Source organism: Oryctolagus cuniculus, chromosome 19 (genome assembly GCF_051225735.1).
Source record: "Oryctolagus cuniculus isolate XC-2025 breed Fujian yellow rabbit chromosome 19, ASM5122573v1, whole genome shotgun sequence".
In the NCBI taxonomy this organism is placed as follows: domain Eukaryota; kingdom Metazoa; phylum Chordata; class Mammalia; order Lagomorpha; family Leporidae; genus Oryctolagus; species Oryctolagus cuniculus.
Window position 1 is genome coordinate 19,909,907 of NC_142885.1, and position 18,894 is coordinate 19,928,800.

Consider the following 18,894-nt stretch of genomic DNA (forward strand, 5'->3'; position numbering starts at 1 on the left):
GCAGCCAGCCCTCCCTGCCTCGGTTTCCCTCCTCCCACCTCACCTGCTTGCTGCAGGCTAGGCCCCAGCTCCCAGTCCCACCTGGGGAAGGCCCCAGGCCCCCTCCCGACCCGGCCTCTCCCGGAGCTGGGGTGGGGGGACTCTGAGAGAGCCTCGCTCTGGCTGTCTTCTCCCTGCCCTTCTCTCTCTCTCTCTCTCCCTCCTGCCGCCCCGCAACGCTGCAGTGCGGCCGCATCCCGCAATCACTGCCCGGCGGTGCTGGCCGCCTCCTCCGGCAGCCCTCCTGGCTGGGTGCTGGCGAGGCGTCGGACAGAGGGTTGTTCCCGGTGCAGCTGTGGGCGCAGCAGGTGCGGGAGGCGGAGACTCGTTCCCGGGCAACCGGTGTGGGAGCTGAGGGCGCAGCTGCGGGCGTGGCAGGTGCGGGAGGCGGAGACTCCTTCCCCCGCAACCAGTGTGGGAGCTGATGGCGCAGCTGCAGGTGCGGGCGGCGGCGGGGCGCTGGGCATGGACCAGGTAAGAGCGCTGGTGGCGCGGCTGCTCTTAGCGCTGCCCCTGCCTGCCAGGGCGCCACTGCCGGCCGAGCGCGCGTGGCCTTCCTGGACCAGGAGCAGGTGGACGAGCTGGGCCGCCTGCAGGGGGACTCGGTGGAGTCCGGCTGCCTTAAGGCCATGGAGCTCTCGGCCTCTGCGCGCGCTGAGAGGCTGCAGGAGCAGGCGCAGGTGGCTCTCATGGAGTATTGCGCGCCCAGTACCCGTCCCAGCCCCAGTGCGCCTGGCTCTGCGCGCGCTCCAGGCGCCCCTCATTGCGCAGCTCCACTTGCTGTGCCTGGTGGGCAAGACGCCCACCGAGAGGCTCACCCGGGACTCGCTGCTGGCTGGCAGCCCCTTCAACTGGCCCTAGGGCACCGGCCGGTGAGCCACCGCGTCAGGAAGACACTCTCTGCTCTGATTTCGGTATCACAGATTGCATAACACCTGGAAATAGTTTCTTTAAATGTGCCGATCGGTTACAACGCAGAGAGTTTAAATGAAAAGTGTGTAATCACCACCACACTCTTTTTTAGTAACTTCAGGCAGATTTAGCATCTCTACAATATATTAAATAATGGCCAGATATTTCCCAGGAACACCATGTTTTTCTGATGGATTTCGAATTTTCATGGGAAATAGAAGGAGAAGATAAGTTTATGTTGGTGCATAACATTTGAAATAGGTATTTCTCATAATACATGTTTTCCATGAACTTTTTAAATAACCCATGTATATATAAATTTCAACATGTTTTGAACCAAAATAAATTTAACTTTTAATTCCATTTCCACAATCTTTTTAAGGTACGCTTATGTGAGTCAAACAGATGGCTTCGCTCACGTAACACAGGCTTGAGGAAATGTATCTGTATAAACATGTTTTGGGGGCTGGTGCTGTGGTGCAGCAGGTTAACGCCCTGGCCTGAAACGCTGGCATCCCATATGGCCACCAGTTCAAGACCTGGCTGCTCCATTTCCGACCCAGCTTTCTGCTATGGCCTGGGAAAGCAATGAAAGATGGCCCAACTGCTGCACCTGTGTGGGAGACCCAGAGGAAGCTCCTGGCTCCTGGCTTGGGATCGGCGCAGCTCTGGCCATTGCGGCCAATTGGGGAGTGAACCAGTGGGTGGAAGACCTCTCTCTCTCTCTCTCTCTCTCTCTCTCTCTCTCTCTCTCTCTCTTTCTCTCTGCCTCTGCTCTCTCTGTGTAACTCTTTCAAATAAATAAATCAATATTTAAAAAATAAATAAGCATGTTTTTGAAAAATAGTGGAGATATATATATATCATACATTCTGCTCTGCAAGGTTTTTTTTTGCTTAATAATGTAAATATATTTTATAGCTAAACAGTATGTGTCTTCATATGGATTTATCATATACTATTTAATGAATACTGTACTCTTAGATATTTACTTTTCTATCCTGAAGTTTCCCTAAGAAAAAGTTTCCATAGGCCCTTCTGAAACCTATTTTTTCCATAGAAAGATTTTTTTAGGAAGTGCTTATTTGGGACAAAAGTATACAATAAACATAATCTTTATTGCTAAGACTTTTGGTACACATCACCGATTTCTTTTGCAAATTCACATTCTATTCAATGGCCATTGCCTCATATATGTCAAAATGTCAACAGTTGCAATAGTTGTTTTGAATCTGATGAAAAAAACATACTTAAATTTGTATTTATTCAATTTCTAAATAAATTAAACATCTTACTGAGTTTGCTGATAATTATATATTATACATAGTTATTATTGTATATTATATTATATTTATGATATATAATATCTAGTATAATGTTATATATTCTAATATATAATTATATGTTATAAATTATAAAATTATGTTATATGTTATATGTATTACATAACATATATAATATATATAATATAATAATATGCATATATGTGTGTGTGTATATATATACACACACACACTCATAGATTTATTTATTTTTTTTTTGACAGGCAGAGTTAGTGAGAGAGAGAGACAGAGAGAAAGGTCTTCCTTCCATTGGTTCAACCCCAAAATGGCTGCCATGGCCGGCACGCTGAGCCGATTCGAAGTCAGGGGCCAGGTTCTTTCTCCTGGTCTCCAATGTGGATGCAGGGCCCAAGCACTTGGGCCGTCCTCCACTGCCTTCCTGGGCCACAACAGAGAGCTGGACTGGAAGAGGAGCAACTGGGACAGATTTTGGTGCCCCGACAGAAGCTAGAACCCAGGGTGCCTGCGCTGCAGGCGGAGGATTAGCCTAGTGAGCCATGGCACCAGCCACGAAGATTTATTTATTGTATTTGAAAGGCAGAGTTACAGAGAGAAGAGATCTTCCATTCATTGGTTCACTTCCCAAATGGTGGCAACAGCCAGGGCCATGACGAAGCCAGGAGCCAGGGTATTCTTCTGAGTCTCCACATGGAAGCAGGGGCCCAAGCACTTGGCCATCCTCTGCTGCTTTCCCAGGTGCATTAGCAGGGAGCTGGATGGGAAATGCAGCAGCAGGGTCTCCAACAGCGTCTCAAGTGGAGGCTTAACCAGCTACTCCACAAAGCTGCCCCCAGTGCTAAACATTTTACAGTCATGAACTACAGTTCCATGAAGGCCCATTCTTCAGGCAGCAGCTCAACCCACTAAGCCACAGTGCTGACCTTTGATAATTGTATTTTAAATTTTTTAAAAAAATTTTTTTATTTATTTATTTTGACAGGCAGAGTGGACAGTGAGAGAGACAGAGAGAAAGGTCTTCTTTTTTTTCTGTTGGTTCACCCCCTATTGGCCGCTATGGCCAGCGTGCTGCACTGATCCAAAGCCAGGAGCCAGGTGCTTCTCCTGGTCTCCCATGCAGGTGCAGGGCCCAAGCACTTGGGCCATCCTCCACTGCCTTCCCGGGCCACAGCAGAAAGTTGGACTGGAAGAGGAGCAACCAGAACAGAATCCAGTGCCCCAACCGGGACTAGAACCCAGAGTACCAGTGCCGCAGGTGGAGGATTAGCCTACTGAGCCACACTGAAGGCCGATAATTGTATTTTAAACATCATTGATCATATCCTTAAATTTTTTTTTTCAGTTGGAATGTTCAGATTTCTTAGATAAGAAATTTTAAAATATCACATATATTTACTATTTACTTGTTATATATTACACATTTGTAAAATTATAATGTTAAAAATGATCAACTTTCTACTTTGACAAAAAACTAGGAAAGTACTTAGTTGCATTTTTGTTTAGATGGATAACAGGTCATTGAAAAGTCCACAAAAATGCTGATTTTTTTTTATTTAGTAAATATAAATTTCCAAAGTACAGTTTATGGATTACAATGGCTTTTTCCCCCCATAACTTCCCCCCCCAACCCCACCCCTCCCATCTCCTGCTCCCTCTCCCATTCCATTCACATCAAGATTCATTTTCAATTATCTTTATATACAGAAGATTGATTTAGTATATATTAAGTAAAGATTTCATCAGTTTGCATCCACACAGAACATAAAGTGTAAAATACTCTTTCAATACTAGAAATAGCATTAATTTGCATTGAACAACACATTAAGGACAGAGATCCTACACAAGGAGTAAGTACACAGTGACTCCTGTTGTTGACTTAACAATTTGACACTCTTGTTTATGGCGTCAGTAATCTCCCTAGGCTCTAGTCATGAGTTTCCAGGGCTATGGAAGCCTTTTGAGTTCGCCGACTTTGATCTTATTTAGACAAGGTCATAGTCAAAGTGGAAGTTCTCTCCTCCCTTCAGAGAAAGGTACCTCCTTCTTTGATGGCCCATTCTTTCTACTGGGATCTCACTCACAGAGATCTTTCATTTAGGTCCTTTTTCTTTTTTCTTTCTTTTTTTTTTTTTTTTTGGTCAAAGGGATCACATAAATAAGACTACTGTCTGCTAATACTAACTGATAGGATAAAAAAGGGAGAAAACGATCCAACATGGGAAGCGAGATACACAGCAGACTCATAGAAGGGCATATGTCCTAAACAGCACTCTGGCCTCAGAATCAGTCCTTAAGGCATTCGTATCTGGCTAAAGAGGCCATGAGAGGATTTTAGGCATGGAAAGCCAAGACACTCTGGCAAAAAAAAAGACCTAAATGATTATCTTTTTTATAAAAACATGATTTATTTGAAAAGTAACTATGCTTCAGTTATTTACAGTAGTACATGAACACATGTTTATTATCCTATTATGTGAAATGTTATTAGATAATACATTGTCTCTTATAAATAATTTTAAGCAATTTTAGTTGTCTGTATTAATCTTTCTAACCAATAATATAATTGTATAAAATAATTTAATAATGACTTAAGTACTCTCAATTTTTTTTTTTGAGAGAAGACAGAGAGAGGGAGGGAGAAATTAACCATCTCCTGGTGTACTCTCCAAATTCCTCAACACTCAGAGTTGGGCCAGGCTGAAGGCAGGAGTCAGAACTCAGTCTTGGTCTCCCATACGGTTGACAAGGTCCCAAGAGCTTGGGCTATTACCTGCTGACTTCCAGGGTGCAAACTGGCAGGGAGCTGGAATCTGGATCCACAGCCAGAAATTGAATATGAATTGAACTGAATTAAGACACACCTTAACTGGGGTATTAAGTGCTAGGCTAAATGCTCACCCTTGTCCAAGATAATTTTTAATGAAGATGTTCAAAATTAAAGGAAGGTCTTCTGGAGCTGCCATCATAATGCAGTGTGTTAAGCTGTCACTTGCATGCTAGCAACCCATGGAAGACTGCCTGCTGGAGTCCTGGCTGCTCTGCTTTGGATCCATCTTCCTGCCAATGTGCCTGGGAGGGCAGCAGGGCATGGATCTAAGTACAATGGACCTTACCAACCAAGTGGGAGACCAAGATGAGTTCCTGGCTCCTGGCCTTGGCCTGGCCATGCCCTCGATTTTGTGGCCATTTGGGGAGTAAACCAGCATATAGAAGATCTCCTTGTTTCTCCCCATTGACCCCATCCCATTCTGTCTAAAGCTCAACCTTTCAAATAAACATGGAAAACTTTAAATAAAAGAGAAAGCTTGTCTTCAGTTTAAAAAGCAAAGTACAAATAAATCTGTATGGACCAGAACTGGAGTTTCTATGGGGATACTTGGGCAGGAGGACACAGGAACCCTGTGTCCCTGGAGCAACCTTTAGGGAAAACCAGAGAGGCCAGCTGTTCCTCCTGCTCTCCAGGCCTCTCTTGCTGTGTGTAGTCAATCCTTCACATTATTAAGTAGCTTGTGGTGACTTTAGCAAATTTAAAATTTACACATTTGGGCCTGTGCCATGGCCCAATAGGCTAATCCTCCACCTGCCGCATGGGCACACCTGGTTCTAGTCCTGGTTGGGGTGCCGGATTCTGTCCCGGTTGCTCCTCTTCCTGTCCAGCTCCCTGCTGTGGCCCAGCAGTACAGTGGAGGATGGCCCAAGTGATTGGGCCCTACACCCACCTAGGAGACCAGGAGAAGCACCTGGTTCTTGGCTTCAGATCAGTACAGTGCGCCGGTCACAGCACACTGGCCGCAGTGGCCATTGGGGAGTGAACCAATGGAAAAGGAAGACCTTTCTCTGTCTCTCTCTCTCTCACTGTCCACTCTGCCTGTCAAAAAAAATTACACACTTGTTCACCTGTTGGCCAAGACAGAGCATTTCGTGGCCCTTCCTTTGCCAAGAAATCCCAATAGTGTAGAATAATCTCCAGATGTTTACCTGGGCTTCAAGATGCTATCAAATGGTTACACCCTGGTCACACATCTTTTCTACACAAAAGTTTTGAAAGCCATATGTAGAAGGATCTCCAACAAGTTCATGGAGAATGTATGCAATGAACAAACTGCATGGATTTCAACTTTTTTTTTTCTCCAAAGCAGTCACTTCTTAATTGCTTTTTCTATGAACCTTTTGAAGTGCCCTAGTGCAACCATTGACTGTACTTGGGAGTTTGCAGTGATCAGTAAACATTTTTGAATAAATACATGAATGAAAAGGTGTGAGATCATCCAAGGAAATTATTTTAAATCCCTGTTAATATAGTTGAAAAATGGAGTGCTACAACATTTTAAATGGGCAGTGTTATAGGCATCACTAAATTTAAGCAAAAATGTGGTTATGAGCACAAATTGCAGTAATAATGCACTAAGAAGAGACGAAATAGAAAAGTGAAGAACAGGTTTTAGCATATGTTCATATGCAATTTGGAAGAGAAGGAACATTTTCCTTCCACAGGAGGAAATTCTCACAATTTTTGCCGATGATCTGGTTGGTTTCCAACTCCATCATTGCTTGTCTGGTATGAAGAATGCCATCTGTGCCATGTGGATGTGCCTTTGTAAAAAATGCACTACTAATTATGCTCTGGGAAGGAGCTGTTTAAGTGAAATCAGGTGTCAAGCTTACAATTGCCTAAAACGACTATGCTATGCTGAGAAAGAATGACACACCATATTGTAAAATGGAATTTAAGCATGGTGTGCAAACATTCCATTTTTGGTGTGCTGCAAAGGTCAGATTGAAGAGGAAAGTTGTAAAGATTGCAAATGACTTTTCACCATCAACAGTGTAAGCAAGCTTTACTTTCAACCAAAGATAGACACAAGATCAATGTTGTACTTCCCTCATTAAAAAATCTTTCCAAGAATGGGCCATCAAAGAATGAGGTACCTTTCACTGAAGGGAGAACTTCCACTTTTGACTATGCCCTTGTCTAAATAAGATCAGAGTTTGCAAACTCAAGAGGTTTCCATAGCCTTGGCAGCTCATGACAAGAGCCTCTGGTGAATACTGATGTCATAAATAAGAGGGTCAATTGTTGAATCAACAATAGGAGTCACTGTGCACCTGCTCCCCATGTAGGATCTCTGTCCTTAATGTGTTGTACTATGTGAATTAATGGTAAAACTACTAATCAAACAGTAATTTAAACTTTGTGTGTCTGTGTGGGTGCAGTCTGTTGAAATCTTTACTTAGTATATACTAAGTTTGATCTTCTGTATATAAAGATAATTGAAAATGAATCTTGATGTGAATGGAATGGGAGAGGGAGTGGGAGATGGGATGGTTGTGGGTGGGAGGCAGATGATGGGGGAAAGCCATTATAATCCAAAAGTTGTACCTTGGAAATTTATATTTATTAAATAAAAGTTGAAAAAATCTTTTCAATTATATGTATATTTTTTCTGAAAATGTGAAGGATAAATAGTGAGATGAAAAGCATGGCAAAGGATTCCAAAATCCATGAATTAATTTTGAAAAAAAGTCAAAATCAGTCCCATTGTTACCAATTCGAATTCATTATATAATTTTAGTATATAGGCTTCAATGGACCAAGAGTATTTAGTTACTTTCAGGACAAAATGAACAATTTACTTTCTTTAAGTACATTAGTTATCAGCAGTATTGCAGATTTTGCCATGATGATTCATTTGACACTGTTTTAATTCATATAAAGCAAGGTACATAAAGTTTAATTATAAATATTGCCACAATGATAAATCACTCATTATCATTATATGTATTTAACTTCGCTACTGCAAAGTTATGTTTGATCTATTGCTATTTGTATTTTGATTAATGCATTAATCACTTGATCCTTACAGAAGCTGTGCTAGTTAGATCTGCTAGCTAGGCCTTCAGGTCATCCCAGGCTTGTAAGTTAAAGCATGTTGCATGCTAGTAATCAACAGAGTTGGGACATAAGTCTGCACTGTTGAATCTTGAATCCTGTCTTTAACTATTCCAAAGTTGACCTCTTCCCATAACAAGTATATTAGGTAGAGGCTTTCTCCTCATTAGTCATATAACATTAAGAGTGTATAAAATAATGAAACCTGGAGCACACAGAAGATAGAACATTCTACATGTAAGTCATGAAGTTGGATATAGGAGAGCATTTCAGGCAAAGGGAAAACATTGCCAGGACTTATGAGAGAGAGAAGGATAGGGGTGGACATTTGGCCTGGCAGTTATGAAACCTTGAATCATATTCGAGTACCTGGGTTGGATAACTGCCTTCTGACTCCAGGTTCTCACTAATTTAGATCTGGGGAGGCAGTGTTGATGGTTCAAATAATTGAGTTCTTGATACTTATTGTATGCGAACTGAATTGAGTTCCCAGATCCCTGCTGGCTGGCTCTGGGGCAGTAAACCACAGACTGAGACATCACCTATATCTTTCATGTAAATTGCTGATTTTTCTTAAAATATTCAATTAGGTTGGAATTAGTCTTAACTGTTAAGACAACCACATCCCATACTGGGGTGTACCTGTTTGTGCTCTGAATTACAGATTCCTGCTAATGCAGGTAACTGGGTGCAGTAGTGATGAACCAGGTAGTTCAGTTCCTGTTTCCCAAATGGGGTATGTGGATTGAGTTCTTGCTTCCTAGTTTCAGCATCAGTTGAGGACCGAAATGCAGGCATTTTTGAAATGAACTAGCAGATAGGAGTTTTCTTTTTCTCACTCTCAAACTCACTCTCTCTTCTTCTATCCCTCTCAAGCAAGTATATATTAAAGACTCAATTAAAAGGCTGGTGCCATGGCTCAATAGGCTAATCCTCCACCTGTAGCACCAGAACCCCGGATTCTAGTCCCAGTTGGGGCACCAGATTCTGTCCTGGTTGCTCCTCCTCCTGCCCAGCTCTCTGCTGTGGCCTGGGAGTACAGTGGAGGATGGCCCAAGTGCTTGGGCCCTGCACCCCATGGGAGACCAAGAGAAATACCTGGCTACTGGCTTTGGATCAGCACAGTGCACCAGCCACAGCATGCTGGCTGCAGCCATTGGGGGTGAAACAAAGGTGAAGACCTTTCTCTCTGTCTCTCTCTCTCACTGTCCACTCTGCCTGTCAAAAAAAAAAACCTCAATTAAAAGATGAAGCATTTCCAAGATAAATAAATATTTATACTTAAGTGAATTTACTGTTATTTTATAAAATACTGATATTCATGTTTGCATATAATAGGTTGATATAATTATTTACAGTCATTTTCTTTTTTTTTTTGTTTTGACAGGCAGAGTGGACAGTGAGAGAGAGAGAGAGACAGAGAGAACGGTCTTCCTTTGCCGTTGGTTCACATCCAATGGCCGCCACGGCCGGCGCGCTGCGGCCGGCGCACCGCGCTGATCCGATCCAGGAGCCAGGAGCCAGGTGCTTTTCCTGGTCTCCCATGGGGTGCAGGGCCCAAGCACCTGGGCCATCCTCCACTGCACTCCCTGGCCACAGCAGAGGGCTGGCCTGGAAGAGGGGCAACCGGGACAGAATCCGGCGCCCCAACCGGGACTAGAACCCGGTGTGCCGGCGCCGCTAGGTGGAGGATTAGCCTAGTGAGCTGCGGCGCCGGCCTACAGTCATTTTCTAATCACAAATATATTATGCTTATTTTACCACTGTTAATATAGTATTACTACACTATTCTTCAGCAGAGGATATACCATATTTTTTTACTTAAAATAGTGTATTTGTTATCCTTTTACATATATGAGTTTGCTAAAAAATTCAGTAGTTAATTTTTTGGTATAGGTAACTAAAGGATTAATTTTCCAAGAAATTTGCCTTTATTCTTGTTTAAAATTGAGGTTGCTCAAGAATTCAAAAATTTATCTGTGATAGTATCTAAATAATAAATTTTCAATAATTTTTACTTTATTTTTTAAAAAGAATCTGAACACTATAGGTATATATTTGTTTAGTAAAAAACAAAAACAAAAAGCAAAAAGTAATAACTATACATAAGAAATATTGACTAACACACAAACCAGTAAATATAACTGTTGATGGGATTAAAGTATGTCTCCTTTCTTCGTAGTGTAGATTGAAATTAAATTAAATCAATGCAATTTAATGACTATCATTTTAAAGGTTCATTGTGGTTTTTGAAATATTTATTTATTTGAAAGGCAGAGTTACACAGAGGCAGAGAGAGAGAGAGAGAGAGAGAGAGAGAGGTCTTCCATCCACTGATTCACTCCCCAATTGGCTGCAATGACCAGAGCTGCACGGATCCAAAGCCAGGAGCCAAGTGCTTCTTCCCCATCTCCTATGTGGGTGCAGGGGCCCAAGGACTTGGGCCATCTTTTACTGCTTTCCCAGGCTATAGCATAGAGTTGGGTCAAAAGTTGGGCAGATGGGAATTGAATCGGCACCCATTTGGGAAGCTGGCACTGCAGGCTGCAGCTTTACTTGCTATGCCACAGCACTGGCCCCAATTACTATCATATTTTGTCTCAGAATTTTTGTCTGATTATAGAAGAAATAGGTATAGGTGTATTTTTGTAACAATTTTCATGTAACATAATTATAGCACACATTTTGTTAACATATTTTCAACAAATGAATCATAGCAGAGAAAATGTACATTTAAACAATCATCAGAACTCAAAATGTCCATTTCACTCCAAGACATTGGATTTTAAGTTCTCTATTAGATTGTTTACAACCATTGTCTCTACCGGTGAGGAACAATATTTTCTTTCTTCATTCTATTTGTTGAATTCAGTGTAGGGTTAATCTTATGAGTAAAAAGTAAACTGAAAATAGATTTTTGCAGAAATTGAGAGTGGGAATATGAGAGGGAGGAGTAAGTGTTGGAGCATGGTCAGGAGGGAGGATAGTGTGAATTATCACTGTATTCCTAAATCTATATATATGAAGCACATGAAATCTGTATACCTTAAAAATATAAATTTAATTTTTTATAATGTGACTTTTGTTACATGTCATGTAGAATTCGTATATCTATATTTGGTTTTCATTATATCTGAAGATCCCTTGTTTGTTTTTTAAGGATTTACTTACTTAAAGGCATAATAACAAGAAAGTAGAGACAGAAGCAGATATATATTTTAGATGCTGTTTCACCCCCTGAAATGCCTGTAACAACTATGGCTGTGTGAGGCTGAAGCCAGGAGCCAGAAACTCCATTCAAATCTGAGTAGGTAGGGAGGAACCCAAAAATATGAGCTACTCTCTGTTGCCTTTCATGTCCATTTGCAGGAAACCATCAGAGAAATGGCATCCCTAGGACTGAAATCAGGCACAAGGATATATGGTATATGGATACAGGTGTCCCAAGCGCTAGCTTAAAACATTGCACCATCATGAGGATCACTTAATCTTAATGTATAACTTAATATATTCAGGATTATAAGCTTATTTCTTTGTATACCTTGTTTTATTTGAGTTACTTTTGTTCCCTATTTTTTGATGAATTACAGTTCTCTCCTATTTTCTTTCTGTACTTTTGGTTTGTTTGTTTACATTATTTCAAGCTATGATCCTCTATTGAATTATTATATTCATTGATTTGGTTATTAAAAAGAAAATACAGTAATGACATATTTTACACATTTATTAAATTATAAGCTCAAGAATGATACACTTTAATACTAATGCTGCTCTGTTAGTTTACACTGGTATTTATTTATTACAACTCATGTATATTTTTTAGCATTTACATATTTCTTCATCTTTCTCTTCATGAATTTTGTCTTATATTTTTTCCTTTCCTCTACCATAAAAATTATTGACATTAATAATGGAAAATTAGTCTCTCAAATTCATTCCTTACATTTATTGAATTTCCAATATGTTCTTTTAGATGTTGACATATATATATATATATATATATATATATAGCTTCCTTTACGTTGAATATTTTCAGAAGCTCTATAAGAAGTACAACCCTAGAAGCTCTATAAGAAGTACAACCCTAGTTCTTCATAATTCTTATATTAAACTTTCTTTTGATATGGATGATTGTTCCTATGAACCTCCTTCCTGGACCTGATTTTACCATACTGAATTTCCAATCTTATGTCTTAAGATGATTTTGAATATCTTTTTATATGGTTGGCCTGGTCATTGGGGACACTGGTGGTATTGGTTCACTTTGGGTGGCTAGCCTATACAACATCATTCCTGACCTCTACTTGACTACAAAACATCTTGGAGATGGGTCTTCCATGGGACTGCAGTTGCTATGGGCATTTGGAAGTCTTCTGTCCAAAAGTATTCAGCTCTGAAAAGTCTGGAATATTTCATCAGGGAAACAGCCATAAGTATGATAGGAGCTTTCTGAAGACAAAGGGAATAACAGACTGGAGAGTGGAATAAGGGAATTATGAATATGAGTCATTTCTCCAGATGCAGAAATGCAATTGAAATTATATAAGTATTTCCAAACTTTGGATATTAAATTTATATGTATGCTTATATACATGTGTTTATATGTTGATATATAAATACATGAATGTTTACAAGAGTATACACATATATATATATTTGTTTTCTTATGTACTATTCTCTTATGTAACACAAATTGCATCAAATTTAAATGTATTTAAATGTTACTAACTTAGGAAGCCGGCACCATGGCTCACTTGGTTAATCCTCCGCCTGCAGTGTTGGCATCCCATTTGGGCACCAGGTTCCAGTCCTGGTTGCTCCTCTTCCAGTCCAGCTCTCTGCAGTGGCCCGGGAGGGCAGTGGAGGATGGCCCAATTCCTTGGGCTCCTGCACCTGCATGGGAGACCAAGCAGAAGCACCTGGCTCCTGGTTTTGGATCAGTGCAGCACCAGCCATAGTGGCCATTTGGGGAGTAAACTAACAAAAGGAAGACCTTTCTCTCTCTCTCTGTCTATAACTCTACCTGTCAAATAATAATAAAAAAAGTTACTAACTTAAAACAACTATACATATTTATATTGCACCATGTTTTTTCCTAAAGTATCAATCTCTTCAAATATTTGTGATTTCTTATGAGCAAAACATGTAGACTCTATTTTTTAAGAAAAAATAGATGGTACATTATCATCACCATAGTCACCCTACTCTATCATTCAAGGGAACACCAGAACTTCTTCCTCTTACATATAGCTGTTTCTTAAGATGTATTTATTTATTTGAAAGGCAAAGTTACAGATATAGAGGGAGAGAAAGAGAGAGAGGTCTTCCATTTCCTGGTTCACTCCCCACATGGCAGCAACAGCAGGGGGTTGGAGCTTCCTTTAGGTATCCCAAGTGGGAAGAGGGGCTCAAACACTTGGGTCATCTTCTGCTGCTTTCCCAGGCACATTAGCATGTGGAGCATGCAGGACATGAACCTACACTCATATGGGATGCTGGTGCTGCAACTGGTGGCTTTACCTGCTACCCTATAGTGCTGGCCCACCTAGTACCTGTTAAACAACTTTTCCCAAACAATTTCTCATTCCTACTCTTCCCTGTTTCTGTTAGCCACCATCATACTCTTAGCATCTATGAGAAGCACTTTGTTAGAGTCCACATATGACTGAGACTATGTCGCTCATGTCTTTTTGGGTTTGGCATATTTTTTATATGATAAGGAGTCTCACATCCATCCATATTGTTGTAAATGATAAACGTGTCTTCCATTTCCATCAAATAGCTTTCCTTTGTGTGCATTCACATTTTCTTTTTCCATTCATCATTTTGTAGACACTTAGTTTTTTTTTTCCATTTCTCAAATATAAAGATGGTATACCAAATTAATTTTCTTTAGATATACATACCCAGGAATGGGACTGCTAGATTGTATAATCTTTCTATTGCAGGGGTAGTAAGGGGTATAAAGGAGCAAAAAGAAATTATAAATTATAAAGATCAATTTCTAAGTCATAAAATATGAATATATTGGATGATTATATACAGAGGTAATCTATAAAAACAAATACAACTGGTAAAAGACATTACTATAAATACCAATCATATACATATATATATATATTCATAGTCTTAATCACTAAGTACAAGCAAGAAACAAAGAAAATATTAAAGCACAGTAGTCAGACTAGAAAAAAATTTGCAAGAGAAATGGGAAAAAAGGATTAAATTATGAGATATCTTTATACATTCTTTAAATTCATAATAAAAAAGAACACAGAGGACTCAACATAAAAATGTGTTCCATATATGAATAAGAATGGCTCTGAGCCAATAAACAGCCATTAAATTGTAACTGACCTGAAGGAGGTTCCTGCAACACCCAATAGGATCTTTTCCAGAAAGAGGTGGGAGGGAGTCCAGCAGTTTGCAGGACCAGGGAGGAGAAACTCCCTCCCACTACAGGGAGGCTGGAGCCAAAGAGGACGCAGTGTTGGAAATGAACCTGACTCCTCTTATTTTTTCCATCTGGCACGACCTGAACTCGTGTGTCAGCGCTATGGAGGATTCTGATTGGCTGCGTCTTTTAGACGTTGTGCACACTCACGGCAATGCAAGCTGTTCAGTCAGATGCGGTGGCGTAAATGCTACGTAATCCCGCAGGATCTTGATGCCACAGTAGTCTTCCAGTTCTGAGGTGGAGGGAGGTTCTAGGAGTGGGCTCTGTTGTTGGGAATCTCTAAAGGCAGTCAGCGTTTGCTGCTCTCTGTCCGCTGTTTTCTGACCATCTTCCATTGAAGGACGCCACCCACCTCGGACACTGGAAATGGTGAGTGTGAGGGGCGGGGCTTGAGGAGAGGGAAAGGCAGACTTCGTGGAAGTTGTCAGAAAAGGCTGACAGGTTGCCGGCTTCACAGAGGTCAACTCTAGTCCGTAGGCCCCATCTCGCTGCTGGAATGACACTTCCCTTGGCCCTCTCTGGTCTGCAGTGTGGGGACTTCAGGTGATCTGTCCGTTTCTTGCTCACAGCCTAGGGGCCATCTCTGGGCAGCTGCTGGCAGCATTCCCCTGCCTTCCCCATTTATGCAGTGGGGACGGGTGGTCATTATGGGGAACGTGGGCTGTGTGTGGAGGGTTCATGCAGTGAAGAGCTGTTGTTTAAGGGGTCCTCAGTTGCTTTTTTACTCCAGGGGTGACATGAATTCACAAGTTTTCTGAATATGTCAGAAGCAGGTCTTAATTCACGGACCTTGATCTGTCAGCATAGCCCATTCTGGAGGTCTGACCTAATTTTCTGTTGAAAATAACAGTGTCATAGACAGTAAGTTAAAAACAAAGTAGTTTTATTTCACTCAGTGTTTTGGTTCAGGTTTTAGGGGGACAGGAGCACACTGTAATTTGTACTCAGGTGTCATCTTTGCCCTTACACATTCCCTTGATAGGCTGTTGGCTGTCTTTGACCTTTCAAATAGAAAGTTTAGCTCGTTACATTTATGGGTGTTTTAAAAACTATTTCTGTTCCATGACAACCTTCCCAACCCCAAAAATATAAGCCTAGATTTCTAAGTTTTAATTTTTATTTTGATATAGGGTGATTTTTCAAGGTTATTGGGATAAAATTGACAGAATTTGTGTATATTCAAGGCCTGCAATGTTATTTGAGGTGTTTTTAAGTCCATGGGAAATTCACTTTATCATTTAATCTAGTTTTTCACTAAATTTTTGGAATCCCCTTTTACATATGTATTATGAGATGATTAAGACAAACTAACATATCCATATCACCTTGCATAGTCTTTAAAATAATACTTAAGATCTTAACAAGTTGTGAGTATTGAATAGTGTATTGATATTATTTCTGTGCTGCATATTAGGTCTCAAGGAGTTAATTTATCTCCTAACATCTTCACACTTCCTCCACTCTCAGCCCCTAGAAACCACTATTCTGTTCTGTGATTAAGTTTGATTTTCTCCAATTCCACAAATTCAGGAGATTATGTGGTATTTATCTTTCTGTGTCATACTTCATGCAGCCTGATGTGCACATTAATTTATTTGGATCCATGTTGTGATAAAATGCTAGAATTTCTCTTTTATTGTTGGATGTGATTCGATTGTGTGCATGTGTATCATGTTTTTCTCTATTCATCTATTGACCATGTTATTTCCATTTCTTGTTCTTGTGAATAATGCTCATATGAACATGGATGTGCCAGTGTACCTTTGAGATAGTGATTTTATTTCCTTTGGATACACATCCAGTAGTGGGATTACTTTGTCATGTGTTCCGTTTTTAATTTTATTTGGGATACTTCCATAGTGTTTTTCTTTTCTTTTTTTTTCTTTCTTTCTTTCTTTTTTTTTTTTTTTTTGACAGACAGAGTGGACAGTGAGAGAGAGAGAGAGAGACAGAGAGAAAGGTCCTCCTTTGCCGTTGGTTCACCTTCCAATGGCCGCCGCAGCCGGCACACTGCAGCCAGCACACCACGCTGATCTGAAGGCAGGAGCCAGGTGCTTCTCCTGGTCTCCCATGGGGTGCAGGGCCCAAGCACCTGGGCCATCCTCCACTGCACTCCCGGGCCACAGCAGAGAGCTGGCCTGGAAGAGGGGCAACCGGGACAGAATCCAGCGCCCCGACCGGGACTAGAACCTGGTGTGCCGGCACCGCTAGGTGGAGGATTAGCCTGTTGAGCTGCAGCGCCGGCCCCATAGTGTTTTTCATAGTGAATTTACCAATTTACATTCCCTCAGACAATTTATGTGTTATTTTTTCTAAAGATCTGATTCAGTACTTGTTATATTTTTAGTTTTTGATAATAGCCATTTCTACATATGTGAGGTGATAATATTATGGTATTGGTTAGCAGTGCGGCCCCTTTTAAAATACCTGTTGGGTGCTTTCATATCTTGATTGGAAAAACTATCTGATTCTTTGTCCAATTTTATTTATAGTTATGAGTGTATTTCTTCGTATTACTCCCTTAATCATACTATGTTTGCCAACTTTTTCTCCCCTTCTTTGTTTTCTCTGTTTAGTTTTCCTTTTAGTACACAGATTTTTTTTTTGTCTTTTAGTTTTTTGCAGTCTTACTTCCTTTTGTCACCTGTGCATTTGATGTCATATCTGAATCATTGTTGAGGTACGATATATCCAAAGCTGTTTTAGGCATTTGTGATGGGAATATTCTCAGTGGAAGGGAATATTCTCTTTCCCTGTCTGTGTGTATGTGTGTTTGTCTTTTTTTTCTTTCAAACTAATTAATTAAGAAGCTTGTAAAAACTACTTGGAGTGCTTGGTACCAAATCAGAGTTAGATTATAGGATTAAGGTCTTCGTATTACATAGAATAGTGGGGTGACCATAGTTTACAGTAATACATTCATTATTTTATGAGCAAATAGAAGGAAGATATTCCAAGGCTCTGATTATGAGGTGTAATGTCATAGAAGGGAAAATGTATCTTGATTTGATCATTACACATTGTATATGTGATTAAAATTTCACACTGTTACCTGTAGATATGTATAATTATTGTCAACAAAATATGAACCCAGAACAGCATCTTACTGGGTGTATAATATTAAGGGATGTCAAAATATTTAAATTAGTGTCATAACTACTATTAGTATCTTTGGAAATATTTTATTAAGACAAAGATAATCTGAAAATAACTGAATTGGTATTTTCCCAGGAAAAGTGGAGCAATTAGGAGGCAGTATTTTAGCTTAAATTTGTAATTAATAATCTTTTGAATTGTTTCGCATAAGCAAAAGGAAGTGGTTCTCTAAGTGTGTATGGTATTAATTTGAATTAGGACAATATCAAACAAGAAATAATGAACTAAATAGCAGATTAATTTTGGTGAAAAATTCCTTGAAACATGCATATTATTTCATTCTAAACATTGACTATGAATTGTAAGGCTCCTCATATTTATGGTTTTAAGTAGTTTTGAACCAAAGTGAGTATATTAATTTCATGTTCCACAAAATAGGTGAAACTCTCCCATATTTGTTGGTATTCAGTTTCTTCTGTGAAGCCCAAACTTAAGAGTTTATCTGCTCAGTCCTAACTGTCCCTTGATTTAGGTGAATGTCCTTTGCTTTGTACTGTACTGGCAATATACATAATCATAACCATATTATAATATTAACATGTTTTCATTTATCCCGCAATTCTTCATATTACTTACAGTAAAGTTTCATTTACCATCAGCCCCAGACAGGCACTAATCTAAAATCTATCTCCAGAGATTGGCCTTTTATGGACATATCCTATAATTGAAATTGTACAATGTTGCAGTATGTGGGGTTTTGCTTCTAATTTCTTCTCTTGAGTTTTTACTTTTGTAGTCGGTAATTTGTTAATTAATTTTTATTGCCAAATGGTGTACCATTATAAAAGATATATTACACACTGTTATTCTTACATTCAGTATTTGAGTTGATTTCACATTTGGCTTTCATAAATATTGCTGCAGTGAGCAGACGTGAGCAAGTGGATTTTTTATCTTTTGGCATACAGGAGAGAAACTGCTGAGTTAAGAAATAATCCTATTTATTATTATTATTAGAACTTGCTAAGAAACTGCAAATTATTTTTCACAATGGTTGCACTATTTTACTGAAAGTGTATGAGGGTTCCATGTTGTCCATCTGTCTCAGTCAGCATTTATCTATGGCTGAATCAGAATCATCCTACTGAATATTAAGTGATATCTTTAGGTTTTGTTTGCATTTACCCAATGACTAATAG

The 18,894-nt window shown here is 40.0% G+C and overlaps 1 long non-coding RNA gene across 1 annotated transcript in view; it reads left to right on the forward strand.

Annotated features, from left to right (window-relative positions):
* Window positions 1-20: 20 nt before the first annotated feature.
* Window positions 21-18,894, forward strand: part of LOC149120388 (uncharacterized) — a 31,700-nt gene continuing 12,826 nt past the window's right edge. Inside the window, exon 1 of the long non-coding RNA XR_016226191.1 lies at window positions 21-513. This is a non-coding gene — a long non-coding RNA (uncharacterized LOC149120388). The remainder of the gene's footprint in view (window positions 514-18,894) is intronic.